A 23,661-nucleotide genomic window follows, 5' to 3' on the forward strand; every position below is an offset into this window, starting at 1 on the left:
TTTTTTCATCTGATAACTTCTAACTCGTGGTGAAGTATAAGTTCAAAATGGCTGCAATTTCAATTATATTCGAACACTGATATTGGAATATTTAATAAGCAAGGGATAATGCGAAATCAATCCTATAAATATATATTTGAGATAAATTCAAATATTCTGGGTGTTAATGAAATGTATCTTTTTCTTTTTTTAAGCATTCTTTTATTAAGAATGCACTGTAGCATTCTTAATAAAATAGAACTGTTTATTCTGACCTAGATTTTAAAAATTAATTGGATAGTGTGGCATATCGATATATGTACACATAGGAGAATAATCAGAAACTAACAACCATAAACAAAAACAAGACATCAAAATCCACAGGAGGAATGAAACAACGCAGCAGTTGGGCAGTCTTCATCCAATTTTACCGACAATCATTGGAACAAATTCTCTTCTGCTGCAATTTGATCTTCTTCGAAAGGAGAAACACAAGTATCATTAATGTGAAATGTATTTATGATCTTATCTTTAGTTTCATTTCTTATCATGTATACCTCTTTAAAGATTTATGAATGAATTCCAGAAGGATGGAAATAGTGTGTTTATTAGCAGCTCTGTAAGTCAAATCGGGGAACCTTCGACTGCATTATTTCTGAGAAATGATACAATACGAAATAAGAAATCAAAGTTCTAGTGATCCAATCATGGCTACAGATAATTGTTTCTCATCTTGCTCTATTTGATGGATGATTTGCTGAAATCGAATACCCTCTGATGTTGCATCGCGCCCTAAGAGGTTCATTGCTATTGTGATTAAAACTTAAACAAAACGAAGTGACGTGTAGGTGTTTAAATGTCTTTTATAACTTTGTAAACTGATCGAAATATAAAACAAAAATGTGCATCTGCCCATCTGTCCAGCCTGCAGTAAGACAACTTCTATGAAAAGCGTTTCTGTTCCTAAACTTAACAAGAAAAGCTTTGTAAAATATTTGAAAATGTGAAAAAAGAAAAAGCAAAATACCACAGTTCAGCATTTAGATATTCACAGACTGCGAAATTATTTCAGAGCTGTTAAAAACGGAATGAGCGCAAAAGAGTCTTATTGAGAAGTAATGTCTAATGTCTATTTTTATATGATCCCTCGCTTACAGTATAATATTAATTATTCGATCATCTCAACGTGCCCTATAATCAGTTACTGTATATTGGATAGCTGATGGATTAATCTGATTAATCTTAGTCTAACGATTAATAACAGTTTATGATTAATTAAGGACTGATATGATTGTAGAATGTTCTTTGTTATTTAGACCAGAAATAGCCAACTGCTAGACCACCAGCCTTCTGACCACCGAAAAGATTCTGATCCATTCACGACTATGTGTGTGTCAAAATTCTAGAATTCAAGATTTTGATAAAATTTGTGGAATTCAAGATTTTGATAAAATTTGTGGAATTCAAGATTTTGATAAAATTGGCTCCATCGGCATCTTTAATAGACCATAGGCCTAATCCATTTAAGTGTAAAGTATACGATAAGTCCCTTTCCGTATCTACATTTCCCACTTAGCACCAAAATGAGAAAAGAATATGAAATGTCCTAATTAAAATGAAATAAATATTGTCCCTTACGAAAAATGGAAAAAACCTTAATAAACTTCAATCCTTTAGTTTTATTATGCAACAGATTCTCCAATAAATACATTATACGTCTTAACTATAACCTGTTGAGGCTTCATTCCATTTGGAGATAATTTTTAATAAAATTAAGACTCAATTCAACTTTAAGAAAAAACAGCTTTTGTTTTTTTACAGGCCCTTCTGGCATTTTTCTTCATCTACATTTATCATCTCCAGCTTTCTTTACTATAAACACAAGTTCCCACCTAGCCCAGATATAATATTCGAACCGATGTCTCCGTCTGTGTACGTGACACACACACATACTAAAAGGAGCCAATAGCAGGTGCGCGCGACATATTGCGTAAGTGTCTCGCGCATCTTGAAAGCGCGCTTCGCCGATGACGACACCCCCTTTAATTCTGTTCCTATCTCTTAGATTGCCGCCGACAGCGGAGGGAAAAAAAAAGTAAACAACCGAGAAGGACCCGCTAATTAAAAAGTGCCACCTGTGGTAGTTCCTATCGAACCTATAAAAGCAAATCTGACCATTCAGAGAGCCACATCAACTTCGGTCTTGGACGTAGCATTCCTGCTGTGGACGGAGTTTGTGTGTGATCATTTTGCGGTCGACTGGAAAGATCCAACAAGGTAAGCGAAAACTTTCTCTCCTTGAGTCAAATGTTGGTATAAAAGACCGCTTCTGCCTTCCCAACCAATTTATAAGTTTTTGATTTCCCCCTTTCTATTCTCTATACTTTCTCTTATTCATCGCACGCTTCTTTACTTTCTTCAAAGTTACAAATGCAGATGCAAGCACTTTTCAAAAGATTTTATCGGTTTTCTTCTTGCTGAAACAGTCCGATCTCAATATAATCCCTAACAATCATGTTTTTAATTTTTACAAATACCTTCCTTTTACCTATTGCATCAGACTATCACTGTTGATGGTAATTTGTTTTTGGTGCGCACTAATTCCATCAGTATACGCTTCTCAAAGTGTGAAAAAAGCTAACAGTGCACGATTTGTTCATTTTGGATTTCGTCAGTTTTCACAACAGAAGAAATAAGGGGAGGGGAGGGAATGGAAAGAGACGTAGGAACCCGAAGTCAAGCTTTTACTCTTGCAGTTCGTACGAAAAGAAATGTCTTTGCTTACTGCTAATACATTTTATTTCATAAAACACTTATCCATCAAGAAGTGTCACAATATCTCTTCTCTATCACTACCAATAACGTAAAAGGAATTATCTGTTAAATTCACGTGGAAGAATGATATTTTTTTTGAAAGATACAGTGCTGGACACCAACATCCCACTCGTAAAATAGTCTCTCTCTTTCATATTTGTAAAATATTATTTATATCTTTCTAAATACCATTTCGAATCTCTGCACAGCAAAGATCTTTTCGAATATTTAAAAGAAATATTTCTAAAGTTACCATCTTCAACATCTTATACGATATATGCCATTTTCAACATCTAATATCATCCTCTCTTACTATATATTATCAATTATTAAAATTCCATCTTCAACATCTTATACGATAAATACCATCTTATAACTCGTAAATCAATTTTCTTCTCTTAATTATGAATAAGCGGTGAATATTTCGCCAAATCCATGAAGTTTTCAGTGTTTAATAAACGTGACCACCCGAAGAACTGTGCCGAGTTCATATTTAACTGTTGATTCACTTAATACTGAACTCAGATTATTTGTGGTCAAACTAAACGTGCCCTTCCTATAAACCACAGTCTAAATAAATGCTTATGTAACCGGATGGATAAGAAAATCACTCATTCGCGAGCTATGATATTGCCTCAGAGCTCTACCGCCGTGGATAAGTGCTCAAATTATAGATTACAAATTGTTAGTTCAGAGGAAAGATTTGTTCTGAGTTCCAGACGGAAAGGTGGAACTTAATGCTCATTAGACGTGTTTAGAAACGTGCACTTAACTAACTTGCAGTTTATTAATTTAAATATCTTACAACTTCTCTCTGATTATGCGAAATGCAATCTTGTGCAATGTCTCAGACAAATGTGATAATTTAACATAGAAATTAAATTTATTCACAAGCTGAAATTATGAAGGTAAAAAGTATACTGATTTTACTTTTCAGTTATCTTTCAGTAGATTATGGTTTTAATTCCTGAAGTGTTTACACTCAACTGTTGAATTAAATGATGTTAGCTAGCATTTAGGCAAAATGGTGAATACTGGATGGATGCGTCTACTAGCAAAAACTATTGAGATTTCCCACGAATATACCTCACCGTAGGCGGGAAAACGTTCTGTAGATAACTGTGATCTTAAGAGGTCTATAGAAAAATTGTGATAGGATTTAAAGCATCGGGGTTGGAAAGATATCAGCTAGGTGGTGATGTCTTATTTGAAATTGAGACTCATCCAGAAAGACTGATGGGGCACCTACTGGGTATCGATGACAGTAGATAGACCATCAGACTTCTGATATAACTTAGAGAGATTTTGGAATTTTTACACTTCGATTCTGTCGATGGAGCTTTAAGCGCCTTTCCACAGAAGGATCCATCACACGTTCTACATCAGAAAATGCCTCTGCTAACTGAAGAGCTAATAACAGATATACCAGTTAACTGTGGTTTACTAGTAAATCTGTTGGGAGTTTGCAGTTCAGCTGAGATTGCCAATTCCCTCAGTGGCCGTGAAGCCTCGTAAACCTTCGATAACATTTTCAGCTTTTCTCTAAGCTTTTCTCTCAGATTTTTTCTAAGTAAAATAACATCATGGCAAAAACTGTTTTCAAATTCGGGTAACACGGATCCTTGAGATGTAATTTATAACATTGCGAGGAACGGATTGATTTGTCCTGTTTATTTATAATTCTGTAACCTCCACCGATATGGGATCTACTGCATGACATTTTACTGTAAACATTATTCTCGACTCTTTTCCCTTCTGACGCTCAATCTGTGGATGATCCAGAACACCTTCTGATCAGACAACTTAATGCTCAATATTCTACTGAATTGTCTTCGGATCCGTTCTCAATTGATGATGCGAAAGCTGCAGTTCAAAAAACAAACCAAAAAAATGTCCAAGTTCCAATGCTATAGAAGGATAATTTATAGTTCGACTTTTTCTCTTTAAATCTAACCGTATTAGTTAATCTACATAAAAAAATTTCAGTCAGGGATCCCTCTCAATATTTTGGAAATGCTTTCCTAAAGATATTACAAAAACCTGGAAAACGTCCTTCTTCACCTCGTGCTTATAGATCGATCGCCCTCTTGTCTGTCCTGGGGAAGGTGTTTGAAATATTGCTATCCTTTAAGCTTTTCACAATTCTGAACAACGGTTGCCTTTCTGTTAATCAATGCGGTTTCTACCCCGGCCGGAGCACTGAAGATGGTCTTGTTGAATTTAGGTCAGCAAAGGCTCGTCAGCCTTTGCTGACCATTTAGACTTATTTTTTACGGTAATTCAAGAGCTCATCTGGAACTTAATGCCAACAATGTTTCAAAGGATCTTTTTAATTTGGCTTCTCTTAATAAATTAAAAATCTATCTGTCCAAAACGTGTATAATGATTTTTAACGATTGTCTTTCTGAGTAGACCTTCACTCATCAAAATGAATAACCAATCTATTCCTTTTGTGACAGCAACTAAATATTTGTGTCTAAAAAAGGTCAGTCGATTTGATAATCGACTAACATATCTACCGCATATTACTCTTCTTGTGGATAAAATTAAACGGTCATAGCTAAGTTTGTTCTTATTTCTAGGCAGGAATGGCGACAGTGCAAAAACCTCTCGCCTGTCTTAATTACAAAGCTGTAGTTCTTTCTGTTGCTACTTATGGGGCTGGAGCCTGGTTTCATCTTGCTAGGCTCCTTACCGTTCAACCAAAGCTTAATTCTATTCCAAGTACTTTCCTTCGTGCCCTTGTTCGTGCTTGTCGCACGGTCACTACTCCCTCGCTCCAAATTCTTGCTGGTACCCTTCCCTTTGATCTTCTCTTAATACAGAGCGGTCTTTCTTATTATATCTGACAAGGTCGTCCTTATGAATCTGATGGCATTTTAATTAACCTTAAGCATCTCCTAAAGAATAGAAATCTTGCAGTTTCCAAATTTTAATTTCTCTTTGGCAAGCACGTTGGCGTTCCTCATCCAAAGGGAGATATATTTATAAGTTTTTTTTTTTTTTTTCATCTGTCTCCGTTTTCAGCGTGGTTACTTTGCAATGGTTCACTCCGAGTTCTCTCACTTGTTATATCATTTTCGGCCATGGCTCAATTAATATCAAGAAATAAGACATTTCACTAAAGATGTTCATTGGATGATCCTCTACATCTCCCTAAATTTAGCATTTCTGAGACTGAAGGATTTTATTTCCTCGTCTCAAAGCGACCTCTGCAATCTTCTGTCACGAGTCCCCCCCCCTCACCTATCGGATCGCTTCGTTCTTCAACAGATGTTTTTACGAGTACAAGAAATCGGAAGTAACCTCATAGTTTTCTATTAGCCGCTCTTACAGAAAGCCTATCCTCAGACACCCCGACCCCTCATTCAACCTTTGAAAATAACCCCACACTGGCTGCAACCACCCCAACAGCATCTGTAGATTCACTGTATCATATCTTTCATGTGATGTAAACTTTCCATACATGCTCTATTCGCCCATATCTTGATAACAGACAGGATCATGATCGTATGATGAGGATAATCATAAATTATCTCTACCACTATGAAGACTCATACCGTTTGTTAAGTTGCCATATACGCCATAACATTTGGACTATGAAGTTCAAATGTTATGGATATGAAGTTTTCTGAGCAATGCAGACAGGCTGCCAGGGCAGGTCATGAGGTGTTGTCAATTTTATACAGGAATTTTGTTAGCAGGGAAAAGGAGGTGATTGTCCCTCTGTATAAGGCAATGGTCAGGCCACGCCTTGAGTACTGCGTGCAGGTCTGCAGGCCTCATTTTAGGAAGGATGTAGCGTTGCATGAGCGTGTACAGAGAAGGGCAACAAGATTGGTGAGGGGAATGAAGGGATCCTCTTACCAGGAGAGGTTTAAGTTCTGCAAATTGCAGCAGCTGGAGACTAGGCACCTGCGAGGTGATCTGATTGAGGTGTATAAGGCCTTTAATGGGTTGAGCACGCTGAATTCTGATTGGATTCTTCCACTTGTTCAGATTACGAACCTAAGGTGGCATAAATTGAAATTGCGGAAGGACAGATGTAGAATAGATGTGCGGAAATTTGCTTTTAGCCAGGGGGTGGTTAATTGCTGGAACAAACTTCCATCTGTGTTTTGTAATTTTTTTTTTTGGCTGATTCTGCATAAGCTCATACGCTTGCTTTCTTGCATCACATGCCACTACTACTACTGTCCTGGAAAACGCTCCATCCGCCCTTGGGAGGTTCGGGATCCAAATGTTCAGTTATTCTTAGCCTTACTTCTTTTTCTTTTTTCTTTTACTTCTAAATAAGCTGAGTAATTCTCAGAGAGCTTGCATTACCATCGAATTCATCTACGTGTATAATATCTTTCTCTTTCTCTTCTCTCTCTTTCGACTGAGGTTAATCCTCCGTCAACATGCGCAATACCTTTTGGCACAACAGCGATTACAATCACTGCTCTTCTTATCATCATATTCTTCCACATTGTATGGAAAAGGCCCGAATTCAATTCCCATCAAAACGAGAGTAATTTTTATGGCCCCTTCTCAAATTTTAGACGCGTTAGTCGGTTCTGGGAGGGAGCTTGATTATTCTTCATCACGCTCAGCTGTAAATCGACCGCAGAATGCACGACATTTATAGCCGTCAATTTGATTACACCTCATACCCTTAGTGGCCTTGATGAAAATTTCAAAATGAAAGTTTTCAAAGATTGGGTTACAGCGACCTACATTTTTTTCTCAGCGATAACCATACAACGTAGACACTTTCACTCTATGAATAAAAATGAATTTTAATTGTAAAGAAGGAATCACTCTATCTCAGAGATTACAGACACAATATACTGACTCCTCATAGCCTTAATTGCTTTGACGTTTAATACGAACCTTACCTAACTGTCACAGCTGGATTGCACGGAAGAAAATTCCACTGTGGGTTGAATGAGTCATTTCAAACTAACTCATCTCGAGAGTCCATTGAAAGTTGGGGGATCCGTCTCAAAATCGACTAATCTATGACAGGCCGGTTCCATTTAATAGGTCCAGCTGGGTCCAGCTGGTTCGTGATATTTCCATTTTGTCGCTTCTACCAGCCAAGGAATAAATTGATAATGGTTGCTTTAATTAAACTGTGGCTTGTGTCGATTGGCAAATTAGTTGCTTCAGTTGGCCACTTGTCTCATTAGAACTTAACCAACTGCTTTAATTAGCCACTAGTTTATATGATTAATAGCTAGTTACATTAATTAACCGCTAAGCTATTAATCCTAATGTTTTTGAGCGTAAATTGCTCTTTCCTTATTAACGAAAGGAAAATAAGACAAAAAGAAAATCGGTGAACATTTTCAATGCCAATCTGAATGGGTTGTTGTTGTTGTTGTATTGGGGTTTTTTGGCACAAGGGCCTCTTGGGCCATATTGTGCCTATTCAGGATTTGTTTGTCACTTTGATCACAGTCTATCATACAGATTTATGTGCTTCAAATAATTAAACAGTTCCTCGAAATTTGCTTCATTGCCAAGAATATCAAATAACGTTAATGGTTCCTTTAAGTTGGACAGGGAGCTAAAGCTTGATTTTCTGACTGTTGAAAGTTGGGGACATTCTATGAGGATGTGTTTTATTGTGAGCTGCGACTGACAGAAGAAACACTGAGGAGGATTCTCTCCCATAAGCAAAAACAGGTGAGTTGGGTGCGAATGGCCGATGCGGAGCCTTGCTAGAATCACTTCTTGTCGCCTGCTTCTCCTGCAACTAGATGTCCACAGTTGTGGCTCTTTTTTTATCTGCAGTAATTTATTATTGGTTTGAGTTTTCCAAAGGAGAGACCATTGTTTCCTGCATGTTGTTTTAATGACAGATTTGTGATCGGTGTAGGGAACTTTTATTTGTCTGGAAGATCCAGCGCCGGGATGCTTTGCAGCAGCATCCGCATGTTCATTGCCTGAGATGCCAACATGACCAGGGATCCAGCAGAAGGTAACCTTCTGATTGACTGTTTGATAGTGAAATAACTTAGATCGGATCTCTTTAAGAATGGGGTGAGAGGGACAAAAAGTAGATTGAATGGCAGTGATAGCGCTTAAGGAGTCTGAATATATCAAGGATTCCTTGATATGGTACTTGTTTATATTATCTAGAGCCAGTTTTATTGCGAATAATTCTGCAGTATAAATACTGCATTCAGTGGGAAGAGAAACAGCTACTGAGAAGTTGGAGGAGACTGCTGCAGCACCTACGGCTGTATCCGTTTTGGAGCCATCAGTATAGATATGTACTTTTGCTGAGTTTTCCAAGGAATGCGATTTATGGAGCTGTTGAAAATTTGTATTAGCCAGGGATGTCTTCCCCCATCTTAAAAAGAAATTGTCACAGAGAGGTACGAATTCAGTCCAGGGAGGTTCGGGAGTACCAAGGTCTTGGAAGACATTATGAAAATTAATGTTCCAACTGATCATGAGCTCTTGCAGTCGAAGCCCTGCTGGGCGATTCTCATTAGGTTTATTTTGATATAGCATGGTGTATTTAGGGTCGAACAAGTGCTGCCAGCTAGGATGTGATGGAATACTCTTAATCTTTAGTGCATAGTTACATAATAAGGATTTTCTCCTTAGGTGCAGTGGAGGTTCATTTGCCTCAATATACAGGCTGTGGATCGGAGATGTTCTAAAGGCTCCCACAGCTATCCTAAGGGCACTATGCTGTATGGTGTTCAGTCGTAATAGGGAACTGTTCCTAGCGGAGTCATAGACAGGTGATCCATAATCTAAGCGTGATCTTATTAAAGCTCTATAGAGATGGAGAAGAGAGCTTCTGTCAGCACCCCAGGACATGGCGGAAACGGCTCTTAGGATGTTCAGTTTTTTAAGACACGTGGTTCGAAGGTAAGATATATGGGAAGCAAAATTAAGTTTATTATCTAAATGTAGCCCCAACAGACGAAAATTGTTAGTGACAGGTATCAGGCTGTTTTTTAAAAATATTTCTGGATCCGGGTGGAGTTTTCGTTTTTTACAAAAGTGAATTGCAGTGGATTTTTTTTCGGCTAAAGAATAACCATTCCGCAGTGCCCATGATTCTATTTTAGCTATGGAAATTTGAAGTTGTCTTTCAATGATGTTCATAGTTTGGGATTGACAGGAGATAATGAGGTCATCGGCAAACATATAGGATTCTACTGTATTTGGTACTTCCCGTGTCATGTTTGTAATTCTTACTGCAAATAATGTTGGACTTAGAATAGAACCCTGCGGTACACCCTCCTCTTGTTCAAATGATTTGGATAAATTGTTCATATACCTTACCTGAAACGTTCTGTTGCATAGAAAATTTTGTATGAATTGAGGTAACTGACCTCTCAAGCCGAAAGAATGGAGATCTTTTAGTACACCATATCGCCAGGTGGTATCGAAGGCTTTCTCAATATCGAGATTGATCATGACTAGATGTTCTCTCCTTATAAAGGCATTTCGGATGTTTGCCTCAGCTTTTATCATCACATCTAGCGTGGACCGGTTCTTTCGAAATCCATACTGGCTGCTGTTTAGTAAGTTGTTTGCTTCCAGGAACCACGTTAGCCGCCTGTGAACCATTTTTTCAAGGACTTTTCCTAGACAACTAGTCAGTGATATTGGCCTGTAGTTATGCGGAAAGGTACGATCCTTTCCTGGCTTCGGGAAGGCTAGAACAATTGAGTGACGCCAGGAGAGTGGGTAGGTATTTTCTAAGAAAATACGGTTGTAATATTTTAACAATGTTGTTTTTGCTCTGTTGTCAAGTTGCTTTAACATTATATAATAGACCCCATCTGGACCAGCAGCACTATTTGGTGTTTTATTGAGTGCCCCTACTAATTCTGCGAATGTGAATGGATGGTTGTATGGATGTGAAACTGCCGTAGAAAAATTAATCTTACGCTTTTCTGCAGATTCTTTAATTCTTTGAAAGGTTGGGTTAAAGGTGGATATTGCTGATATGCTGGCAAATGATTCAGCTAAGGCATTTGCTATATCTGCTGGTGATGACAACTCCTTCCCTTCCCAATTTAGTATTGTAGCTGGGGACTGGACATATTTGCCATTGAGCGTTTGAATTTTCCTCCAAATGATTCTACTATCTGTGTCCTTATTTATACTTGAGGAGAAGCTGATCCAGGCTTCTTTCTTTGCATTTCTTCTTATTTTGCGGAACTTGGCTCTTAGTCTTTTGAAGTTAATTAGGTTACTAGTTGTGGGGAATTTACGAAATAAATTCCAAGATCTGTTTTTTTCCCGTTTCGCATGCGTACAATCTTGGTTCCACCAGTAGTTACTGTGTTTCCGTTTCCCTGGTAAAGATTTTGGTATTGCAATGGTGGCAGCTAGTAATATTTGAGTAGTAATGTGTTCCGTGACATTTTCTATGGTCTGAGATTGTATAATTTTATCATCTAATTGAACATGAGAGGCATATTCACTCCAGTGTGCCCTACGGAATATCCAAATGGAGCGACGTGGGGAAGGGGAGTTTGCTCGTGTTTGGAGTTTGCAGAGGATTGGCAGGTGATCACTGTTCATTGGATTGTTAAGAACAGACCACTCCATAATAGTATATAAGGAGGGAGAACAGATCGAGAGGTCTATTGAACTCATGGATCCAGTCGAAAAATGAATGTAGGTTGGCTCGCCAGTATTTAAAATGGTGAGTTGATAAGCATCAAGAAAGGATTCTATTAGCTTACCTCTCTTGTCAATTGTTGGAGATCCCCACAGCGAATGATGTGCATTGAAATCTCCGAGCAAGCAGAACGGAGATGGTAGCTGGTCTATTAGATTTTCTAGGTCGTCTGAAGTGAATAAGAAATTAGGAGGGATATATATTGACGCTATTGTAAGAGTGATGCCAATTTCAATACGCACTGCCACAGCTTCAAAAGGGGTCTGAAGAGCAATATGTTTCGATGGAACGTTGTTTCTAACAAGAATTGCCACTCCTCCACAGGCTGGCGAGTCTATTCTCCTATCTCGTCTGAAGATGGTGTAATTTTTAATGGTGGGACACACTCGTGCATTTAAGTAGGTTTCCTGTAGGGCTATGCCTGCTAGATCATACCGGTCGATGAGATCATATAAATCGTCTTTTGTATTGCTGATTGATTGATTGATTGAGTTGAGTTTTATTGGCGCATCAGCAACTAAGGCTATAATGCGCCAAAACCTTGTCATAAAAAGGTAAAACTTTCAGTGACCTAATGAATTAGGTCACTAAGTCAGGGTATAAAAACAAGTATAAACTATAAAAGACAAAGATCAGTAAACAAGTAACCATAGTAAATGTTAAAATAATAAGATTTTTTTTTTTTTTTAAATGCGTGTAAAAAGGTTTAATGATCTTAGGAAACTAAAAACAGCAGACACATTGTCATTGTCGGATAAAATCTGACTGAGTGTATACGGCTCAGTCAGATGGTTAAAAGCGGTAAAACGAGCATTTCTAAAACTGGTACAGTTACATAAAATATGTTCAACGGATAAAATGGTGTCACACTGCTCGCACATAGGAGGGTCATCAGCCCTCAGCAAAAAGGAGTGTGTAATATGACAATGTCCTATGCGGAGCCGAGCAAGAACAACTTCCTCTTTGCGATCTCTGCGTAAGCTGGACCGCCAAGGATGGATCACAGGCTTAATTCGACATAATTTGTTTGTAGTAATCAGTCGATGCCACGAATCTTGCCACTGAGATTGTAAATTATTACGGATCACTTGCCTGTAGTCTGTATAGGGGACCAACAGGCCAAGATTATCCATCAGGGCTGCCGATTTGGCTGCAATGTCAGCCAAATCATTTCCTGTAATCCCGATGTGACTGGGGATCCAGCAGAAATGGATATCGAATCCACTTACATAGAGGCTGTATATTATCTGCTGAATTCGGGACAGTGTTGGATGATTGGTGTGTGACATCGCTGATAAAGCCTGTAGTGCACTCATTGAATCGGCATATATAATACACCGTTGGTAACGGTGTTTTCTTATGTGATCTAGAGCTAACTCTATGGCATGCAGCTCTGCAGTGTAAATGCTGCAGTTAACAGGTAACTGCTCTGATATGGTTTTATTTGGAAACACAGCAGCAGATCCTACATATGATTCTGACTTCGAGCCGTCTGTATAAACTGGCAAGAAGTCAGAATGTTCTGCACGGTGTTGTGAATAGAGCTGAAGGTAGACTGAAATTGGAGTATTCGACTTCGTCGCAATCTTCAGCGAGAAGTCACATGCTGGTGTTTGTGCATGCCAGGGTGGAAGGGGGTCCTTTGGTGATCGAGCGACCTTGTCTACAGAGATGTTAAGCTCATTGAGTAGCTCTTGAACACGAATGCCGAATGGGCGATTGGCGGTCCGTCGTGTGTTATAAAGATTTTCCCATCGTGGCTCGAAAACGGATGTCCACGTGGGATGGTCCGGCATCGACTTCAGCTTGAAGGCATATTGTAGCGACAACTGCATTCGTCGAAGCGACAGAGATGGTTCATTTGCTTCGACATACAGACTTTGGACAGGTGAGGTTCTGAATGCACCAGTAGCGATACGAATGGCTTGGTGATGGACGGGGTCAAGCCACCGAACAGCGCTATTTCTAGCAGATGCATACACCTGAGACCCATAATCTAATTTTGAGCGTACAAGTGCACGGTACAGACGTAGTAGAGTGCATCGGTCTGCACCCCAAGAGGTAGAAGAGAGAGAGCGGAGAATGTTAAGCCCTCTCGTACACTTTGTACGTAGCTGACGAATGTGTTGAACAAATGTCAACTTTTTGTCAAAAATGAGTCCCAGGAATTTCGCCTCTGATGCAACTGGAATGGTGCTTTGTCCAAGTCGTAATTCAGGCTCGGGGTGGAGGTTACGTTTGCGACAAAAATGGACGCAAACGGTCTTCTCCGGTGAGAACCTGAAACCATTGGCCGTGGCCCAGGTGTTAACACGGTCAATAGCTTGTTGTAGTTGTCTCTCAATAACCCTCATATTGCATGATTGAGAGAATATGCTGAAGTCATCGACATAGAGTGCACTGTTTACAGTTGGAGGAAGTTGTTCAGAAATAGAATTTATTTTAATGGCAAAAAGCGTAACACTTAAGACAGATCCTTGTGGTACCCCCTCCTCTTGGCAAAAAGGCCGCGAAAGGGAGGATCCTACACGAACTTGGAAATAACGGCAGGATAAAAAATTTTTAATAAAAATGGGGAGGTGGCCTCTCAGACCGAGATTGTAAAGGTCTTTTAAAATACCAAATCTCCAAGTTGTGTCGTACGCTTTTTCCATGTCAAAGAAGATGGACACCAAATGTTCTCTTTTTAGGAAAGCATCTCGAATAGATGTTTCCAGTCTAATTAAGTGGTCCAGTGTGGACCTATTTCTTCGGAAGCCGCACTGAAAGCGGGAGAGAAGGTCGTTCGATTCTAGATACCATAAGAGACGAGCATTGACCATTCTCTCCAATATTTTGCACAGACAGCTGGTCAGAGCAATAGGACGATAGTTTTTTGGACATTTAGGATCCTTTCCCGGCTTAGCAAAAGCAAGTATAATTGCCTTGCGCCAGGTATCCGGAAAGTGCTCTTCAAGGAAGATTCTGTTATACAGGAAAAGCAAACAGTCCATGGATTCTGATGAAAGATGTTTGATCATTTCATAGTGGATGTTGTCTGGTCCAACAGCGGTAGCCTTTGTATAGGCAAGTGCTGTTTTTAGCTCGTGGATAGTAAATGGCCCATTATATGGGTGGGAACCCTTCGATGTGAACTTAAGGGCCTGATTTTCACTCTTGCACTTTAAGACCAGAAACTCTGGGGAGTAAGATGACGTTGCAGAGATGTTAGAAAACGTTTCCCCAAGAGCATTGGCTATTGCAGTAGAGTTTGCAATAGTACATCCCTTATATTCAAGGACCGATGAGGGGTGTGCTGTGTATTTACCCTTCATTTTCCGGATTTTTTCCCAGACTACCTTGGAGTTGGTAGACTGGTTAATAGATGATGTAAAACGGATCCACGATTCCTTTTGACTCTGACGACGGATGTAGCGAGCTTTGGCTCGCGCACGTTTAAAGGCTATAAGGTTGGTCGTGGTAGGATATCGGCGGAATATCCCCCACGCTTTGTTTTGGGCCTTTTTTGCTGTTGTGCATTGGGAATTCCACCAAGGTTTGGGAAATGGTGGAAACCGGGCAGATGTTTTTGGAACTGCATTCGCAGCTGCTTGGACGATAACTTCTGTGATGTACGTTACTGCTTCATTGATAGGCTCTTGGCTGACGGTACTGAGATCAAAATTTGCCTGATTTTGGAAGGCAAACCAGTCAGCCTGATCAATCTTCCACCGTGGTAACCTGAAAGGAAGACATGGTCTCCCACTGTGTAACAAGGTTATCACAGGGAAGTGATCACTTCCGTATGGATTCTCCTCCACTTCCCAAGTGAGTGAAGGGAGTAGAGAAGGGGAGCAGATAGAGAGATCAATGGCAGAAAAAGTACGGGTAGGCATGTGGAAGAAGGTGTTTTTTCCAGTATTCAGAAGGGAAAGGTCATTGTCATTGAGCATACGCTCTATGACTCGTCCCCTTCCGTTGATGTTAACACTACCCCACAGGGTGTTATGTCCGTTAAAATCCCCGAGAAGTAAGAAAGGGGGAGGCAGCTGCGTTAGAAGATCATCAAGGTCTGCCTGGGTGATGTCAGTCCCAGGTGGCAAATAAATGGAGCACACAGTTATTAAAAATCCCACTGAAAGGCGAATTGCAACGGCCTCTATGCTGGTTGTAATTAGCAAGGGCTGCACTGGGGTCTGGTTTCCCACAAGGATAGCCACTCCCCCATGTACAGGGCCATCCGCAATTCTATCCTTTCGAAAAAATGTGATGTTGTGCATTGTGGGATCATCATTTGCCTTTAGATATGTCTCCTGCAAGCAAAAGCAAACTGGCTCGTGCTTTTGCAGGAGTGCCTTGATGTCATCAATATTTCGTCGGAATCCACGACAATTCCATTGTAGGAATTTAGCCATTATTTTGGCTTGGTGGGTCCATCAGGCGGCTTCCGAGGTGCTGAGGGCTTACTTTTGTCAGTCTTGGATTTATCTTTTTTGGGGAAGAATGGACGCTGTCCGGTGTCCATTTCTTCCTCCGCAAAGAGTTCCAGGACTGATTCATCCGGTACCTCCTTATTCTCTACATCCATTTTTTCTGTTATTGCGGGTGGCTCTTTCGAACTTTTTGGACTGTCTTTACCACTTGGTTTGGGTAGTGGTGGAGCATTAGGAGGTACGGATATAGGAGTGGCAGCTGATTGTGTTTTTTTGGTGGCCTTTTGTGTACTCAATAAATAGCGTGCAATCGGAGTGAATGACTCTCTTGGTGGTATAGTCATCTCAGTTTGTGTCCCGATAGTGCTCTTAGCAGAAACCTTCTGGGCATATGAAGGTTTCCCGCTATTTATTGGTTGGATACGTTTTCTGGCCTCTGGGTAGGAAATATTCAGCTCTGTTTTCAGTTTTTGGATTTCTTTTTCGTCCTTCCACCGCTGGCATGCTCTTGAATAGGCGGGGTGCTCACCTTGGCAGTTGACACAGGTGGGTTTTGGAGCTGAACATTCCTTGCTCTCGTGGTCTTTCATACCACATCGAGCACAGGCAGGGTTACCACGACAAGATGTTTGTGAGTGGCCGTATTTTTAGCATCTAAAACACCGCAGTGGGTTTGGGATATAAATCCTCACTGGGCAATTTAGATAACCTGCCTTGATGGAACTTGGAGGCCGTGGGGTGTTAAATGTGAGGATAAGAACTCGGGTAGGGACGAGATTCCCATCCTTCCGTATCGATATCCTTTTTACAGCTGTGACTCCTTGGTCTTTTAATTCAGAGCAGATCTCTTCTTCAGAAACATGAAGAAGGTCCCACTCTGAAATGACGCCTCTAGAAGAGTTCAAAGTTTTGTGGGGGGTGACAATGATAGGTATTCCCCCTATTGATATGGCGTTCAGGATTTTTTCCGCCTGTTTAAAATTGGTAGCTTCGACCAAAAGGTCGCCAGAACGCAGTCGTTTAACGGATTTGGGCGAACCTGCCAACCCTTCTAATCCTTTCTGGATGAAGAAGGGTGACATCTTTCCAATGGACTGCTCTCCGGTGGAATGGAGAATGAGGAAAAGCGGTGTAACTGATGGTGGTTGTTTATCCTCAGTTCTGGCTCGTTTTGCAGAGGTGTTATCTGCGTCATCATCTCGATTAGGTAGGGGCCTTGTTGGGGCCCCAGAAGAAGGATTTAAATTACTCATGAGAGTAAAGAAAAAATGTCTGATGCCTAAGTACCTCACCCACCACGGAGCCCTACGAGGGGGCGCCCACTCGTGAACTAGCAGGTACTGCGTACACGAATGGGACGCCGAGTTCGCTTAGAACACCATACCCACGTTACCAATAAGTCTTTATCCCGTCCCAGGACCAAAGGGAGGGAGACTTATTGGAACGCAGTTGACCCTAGCAGTATAGAACCACCCGCCGATTGATCCCAGTCGAGCCGGTCCGGGACCGCCCGTCTTGTCGAAGCAGGGGCCAAAGTGGTGTATTAAGGCTGGGCCCCTCAACCACCAGGATCCCCCTTTCCGCTTCCACGGGTCGCGGCGCACGGCTGCACACGCCGGATTCCAAAGATGTAACCCTGGAACCAAGGTATGGGCGTTAGATCCCAGTGATGCTAATCTGGAAACCCAGCAGCATCACTGGGAGGTCCCCTCACCACGTACAGGTGCCCACGTCGAGGGGCTTTTGTATTGCGAAAGCCTCTACAATTCCATTGGAGGAATCTTTCCATTAAGTGGTTTTATTGTTTATTTTTGTTTCTGACTGCTTTTTAGTTGAAACTTGCTTAGATCGATCCAATTTCCCTTTCTCTTTTTTTTTTTGGAAAGTAGGGACGTGTGACATCCATCTCATCAGTCGCATGCAGTTCTAATATACCATCATCTGATTCATTGCGTTGGTCAACATCCATGCCCGTAGCTACTGGTGGGTTCAGAACTTTAGTTTCTGCCACTTTTGGTTTTGCTGTTTGAGGCACGTCGGTTGGAATGGTAATTGGGGTGTTACTGGCTTGTTCAGCTTTTTGCTGTGAAGGACACTGTTTGGAAGCAGAGAGCAAGGAACGTGCCCAATCGGCGATGGATATATTTGGAGGAACTGTAACATCTGTTTGAATACCTACTGACTGACATTGTTTAGCAGCAGTGGCATATGTACGCTTTGGTTCTGTTATGAGTATTTGTCTTCTTGCCTCTGAGTATGTGACTTTATTCTCGACTTTATATTTTTGGATTTTTTTTCCCTTGTTTCCATAGTTCGCATATTTTGGAAAAAGCTGGGTGATTACCTTTACAGTTTGGGCAATGAGGAGTAGCAGTGCATTCAGATTGATTATGTTCCTTTGATCCACAATTTGGACATATTGCCTCACCTCTACATGCAGTTTGGGAGTGTCCATATTTTTGGCACTTATAGCACCTGATTGGATTCGGGATGTAAGGACGCACACGGCAATGAAGATAGCCAGCTTTGACAGATGTTGGTAGGATAGGAGAACTAAAAGTGAGTATTATACTCCTTGTAGGAACAAGAATACCATCTTTCCGAGTCAGGATTCTCCTTGCTTGGATTACTTTTTGTTCTTGAAGCTCTTGGACTATTTCCTCTTCTGATACATTTACTAAGTCCCATTCTGCAATTACACCCTTCGAGGAGTTTAGGGTGGCATGGGGAGTGACTTTTATTGGTTGTCCACCAAAGGTAGTCTGCTTTAATAACTTTGCAGAGTGTTGCTCTTTACTGGTCTCTACAAGAATATCCCCGGACTGAAGTCGCCTTACCATTTTCGGTGAACCTGCAACAGACTCAATACATTTTTGGATAAGGAATGGCGATAACTTACTCAGAGGCTGCTCTGAGAGAGAGTGTAGAATGAGGAATGATGGTATCTCCTCTTGAGGGGTTGTTCTCAGCCTCTTGGGTTGAGAGAAGTCATTATCATTGTCATTTATATTGTCTCGTCTTGAGCTCAATGGCTCTATAGGTGGATATATATTTTTATCCATCTTTGCTCCTTTCAGCCCTGGGAGAGTGAATTTCTCCTCCCAGGTTACCGGCCCCGCCACGGGGAGGCAGGAGCAGTGCCGCTAGAGTGACCAAGCGGTATAAAAGTTAGTACGTTAATTTAAAGAAAAAAAGAAAGGTGTTTTTCCTTTCTTAAACTAGCTTACGATTTGTAAGACTAAGTTGCCTAATAATAGGAAAGTAAGAAAACTTTTATAACTGAAACAGAACTATATCTTTGAGAAAACGCTCTAATAATCACTCAGGAAATTGCTTGATCACTATAACGCTTGGCACCCGGGGCCTTCTGAATGGGAAGTTAATCACAAGTGTCAATATACGTGGTTGATTTGTACAGCATGTTTTTATATGCAGGGTATCCGAGAAATCACTGCGTATTTTGTTGAAATCCGATGAATTTAAAACGAATTATTTAATAGCACATTTACAAGTTTATTTTTATACAATATCCAAGTTTGAAACACAAAAAAAAAATGTACGAAGGTCAAGAATTTAATTATTGCTTTTCACATGTGCCCCATCAGTGTCCCTGCAAATTTAAAATTGCTCAGCCGCGTTGCGGAACACATTTGCAACCATTTCAGGAGTGATTTCCTGTACTGCCTCCCGAATGCCTTGTATCTTATTTTGCGATAAACCTTTGATTTTATGAAACCCCAAGTAAAAAAATCCAAGTGAATTAAATCCGAAGAATGTGCAGCACAAGTTCTAGGTCCTTCAAGTCCGATCCACCGATTCGAAAAGCTCCTGTTCAGGTGTTCCTGGACAGTTCGAGCGTAATGGCATAGCGTTACTGCTGAGACACTACACTTGAAATAATACCATCAAGGAGTTGGAGTTCAATAAACTGCTGAAGCATATCAAGGTACACAGTTCCTGTGACTGTTGCTTCTGTAAAAAAGTAAGGTCCATAAATTTTTGACTTCGTCATCCCAAGCCACCTTTTTGGGAAGCCCAGATACGACAATTGTAGCGATTGACTTACTACGATGTGAAAAGTCGCCTCATCACTGAACAAGATATGGTCCATGAAGCTGTTATTTTGGATTTGATCGACAAGTTCTGCACACATTGCTGCCTGACGTGGAAAATCTTCTTCATGCAGGTCGTGCAACAGTTGGATGTGGTAGGTCTTTTTCATCAGTGTCGATGCAAAATTCTGTGAACTGACGTTCAGTCTTCGAGATCTCTTCCTGATAATTTTGGGTCCTCTTCGAACATTTCTTGAATTGATTTAACGTGCTGTCCTTGGGGCCAGCATCTCTCCTCATCACGTACAGACTCAGTTCTTTTAAACTTATTGACCGGTGCACAATTCGCATTGTCTATAGGACCGGGACTATGAAATCCCCTTGAAAATCTTTCCCTTATTTCACCAAACTTCAGTAAGTTTAAATTAGGTTGAGCTAGTGCACGGCAGTTTATAATCCCTGAAAATAAATTATGATGATCATGAACACGGGTAGAGCTTAGGCGATTTTTTTATTTTTTATTTTCTATTTCTAACATGACTGCATATTACCGTATAACATGAATGTAGTGAGGTGATGTATATTTCTGTCTAAAAATGATGAAGGCTTCCACAATGTTGTCCTATTTACTGTACTAGGTGGTCCCTGCCAACTTTTGGGAACTAAAAAATCAAAACCAAACTATTATATTTAGGCCATCCGAATAATTAAATTCCTCTAATTATGGTGAGTATGTCCTCCTCTTGCTGCCAATACCATTACCACACGGCGATGCAAGGATTCTATAAAGCTTCAAAACGTTGCAAGACTATACCATTCCCCCTAAATTTCGTCCAGTAGATCTGCGATAGCACGGGGAGAAAAGTTCACACGCCGGATCTTTCGATCCATGTAATCCCAGATATGTTCTGTGGAAGAGATATTCCTGGAAGTAACTGTCGCGTTTGGCACACCACTCTCAAACAATACCTGTAAAGTGGCAGGGCACAATACCCTGCTGCAACACACCTGTGCCAATCGGGAAGACAGTCACCATAAAGGAGGATGGGGATCTGATCGCCACAATCGATAAAAACTGTCATATTAAGGCTACCCAAGAAGAACTTATAAGCCCATGTGTACTATGTCCATTAATCGCTTGTGTTCTCTGATAAAACATCCAGCCATGATCGACTGGTAGTTTTTAACATTTAGAGTACGGTTTAGGGGTATGGTAATTCCAAGAGATTCCCAGGAAGACATCCCCCATGCCTTTTAACTGGATGAATGGTGCTGTCGAGAATTGATGCAGGGAGCCCCTTAGAGAGGCGGTAATGTATACCCCGTCTAATGACCTTCAGATCCAAGGGAAGAATGCTTGCCAGACCTGAATGGTAGGATTGCTAGTCGTGCAGCAAGCACGTTTAGTAGCTAATAAGATACTGCGCTGTATAGTGATGAGTTTCTGTTGATACTTTGCGAGAGTGGTTTGCGGATACTAGACAAAGGCACAGTATGCTATGGTGGAAAGAAAAATAACCTTGTATAGTAGAGCAAGAATGCGACGTGTTAAGCTCCAGTCAAGTCTGCTAATCCTTACGAGCATGGCTTTGTTCTTTCTTACTTTCTGTTGGCGATTGGCCAGTCGGCGAAAAACGTAAGTTTAGAATATAGGGTAACTCCGGGATACTTTATTTATGTTTGAAGTTTTATCGTTCTGCCCGCTATTTTAATTTGTGAAGGCTTGGTGGTTTAAAGTGTTCCCTTGAGGAGGTTGTCTTCTTCGGAGAGATTCGAAGTTTATGCAAGTTGGACCATTCTTCGAGAATTTGCACAGTTCGATTCCAAGTTGTTTCCAATGCTGCCCTGGAACCCCCAGGAATAGTGATGATAGAGTCATCTGCGAAGGCCTGGGCTGTGTCACTCCCTAAGTCAAGACGAGAACCTTATCCATGACCGCGTTCCAGAAGAATGGGGCAAGGACAGAACCCTACGGACATCTTGTGTAGACAGGATAGAACCCTACGGACAGCCTCTGTAGACACCCGACAATAGGCTTTTCATACAGTGGCTTTCATGTTACTTAGCAGTCCTGGACGCATGCATATAGGTTGGCAGGGGTGTGAGCCTGCCGGAGGCATCTCAGAATGCATGCCCACCACAACTGATCAATAGCCCCAGCGAAATCGACAGCGATTACCAGTAATTACTTTTAGGTAGTATTGGTGGCTGCTTTAATAAGTCTTAAGAGAGCCTTTTCAGTAGAGCGTCAGGGGCAGAAACCGAAATGGTTTAGTACTTGAAGATTCTTTAGCTCATAGCAGGACTGCTCATAGATTCTTTTGCTCATAGTAGCGCGATAGGTCTATACGACCGGAGTTGCTCTGGTGGCTTGTTCGGATTCTTTAAGATAAATAGAAGGTTGGCTACAGTCCAGTGGTCCGGGAACCGTCCAGACGCAAGACATTTGTTGTAGAGGTTAGGTTTGGGTAGATTTCCACAACCATTTTGATAATTTGAAAAACACCCCTTCTCAGCTGAGAAGGGGTGTTTTTCCTCATTAGCGTTGTAACTGTTCTCTAGACACATTTGTTGCTGGGCAGCGGTTTGCGGTTTCTCCTCCCGGCGGAAGAGTGAAACCAGAATGTTATTGATGGAATCTTCCCAGTGAGAGGAGTTAGTGTGGATGAGATGACTTCTTCCCTGGGCAGTTCGTTGTTAACGATTTTGTACACAACTCCCCAGTTCATTACTGTCAGTGGTGAACACGAGGATCTTCCAGGATGCCCTCTTCCTACATCTAATCATGGATGTAGGAAGAGGGCATAGTTATTGCGAAGTTCCTCCACCTCGTTGGGGGGAGGCAAGATGTACGGGCCCATTGGAAGGTTTTGCGAGCTGTGGGCCTGTCGGCGGAGAGCAGCCAGCTTAAGGTACTACCATGGGACAGTGCCGCTATGTTCGGATTTTTTATCTTCATAGTTTGGTTGCAATATTTGTGATAATGACTCTTATTTGTCGCTGGTGCTGGTTGTGCGATGATACCGTAAAGTTAAGGGAATGAGAACCCTCTAAAGTTTCAATTGCGTTAGGAAACTGCGTCCAGCCAGCCTTAGTGACGGCAAAACAAGATGGGTTACTCCTGGGATGTGAGATTGGTTCTATGGATCTGGATAGGAAGAAGGTAATTAGCCTATGGTCCGATAAAGTCTACGCGTCCCGATTCTGTCAGTCCAAGATTGTGGAGGCTATAGATCTATCTTCAGGCTCAGATGATATCGATGGTAAATTCCGACAGGGTGATACTAAAGTACCGGAGCTCTTAGGAGACTATGTGTACACTGACATGCATTTTTCCTGGACAGAAATGAGACCTTCCTAAACGAAAATTCGCCATGTTATCGGGCCCGCCCAGAGCACAAATAGTTCGAGAACACAATGAAGATAGTGTTCTTCGAACCACTGATATCACCCGTCAATTAATCACGCACAATATCACCCATCTTGATTGACCTCCAAATTCGCCTCACCTCAATCCAATTGAACACCTGTGTGGGATGTTTCGGAACGGGAAGTGAGGCATATGAGCACGCAATCCTCATCTATTCCGACACTGTGGAAAGTGTTGCAGGCAATATGACTGCAGATGTCTACGGACTTCTTCATTTATCTATTGGAGTCATTGCCTAAGTGAATAACGGCCGTTTTCCGGGTATTAATAAAGTGATCATTGAATGTATGAAGTCATTTTCTGTATTTTTGGCACTTTTCAGATTAAAAA

At 41.1% G+C, this 23,661-nt stretch overlaps 1 protein-coding gene across 1 annotated transcript in view; it reads left to right on the forward strand.

The window, feature by feature from the left end:
- The first annotated feature begins 2,021 nt into the window (after positions 1 to 2,021).
- The window catches only part of LOC150077518 (uncharacterized), a 107,927-nt gene continuing 86,287 nt past the window's right edge, over positions 2,022 to 23,661 (forward strand). Inside the window, exon 1 of the mRNA XM_090386411.1 lies at positions 2,022 to 2,256. The gene's annotated coding sequence lies outside the window, so the exon portion shown is untranslated. The remainder of the gene's footprint in view (positions 2,257 to 23,661) is intronic.

Source organism: Mastigoproctus giganteus, chromosome 12 (assembly GCF_048544385.1).
Source record: "Mastigoproctus giganteus isolate SK-2022 chromosome 12, ASM4854438v1, whole genome shotgun sequence".
In the NCBI taxonomy this organism is placed as follows: Eukaryota; Metazoa; Arthropoda; class Arachnida; order Uropygi; family Thelyphonidae; genus Mastigoproctus; species Mastigoproctus giganteus.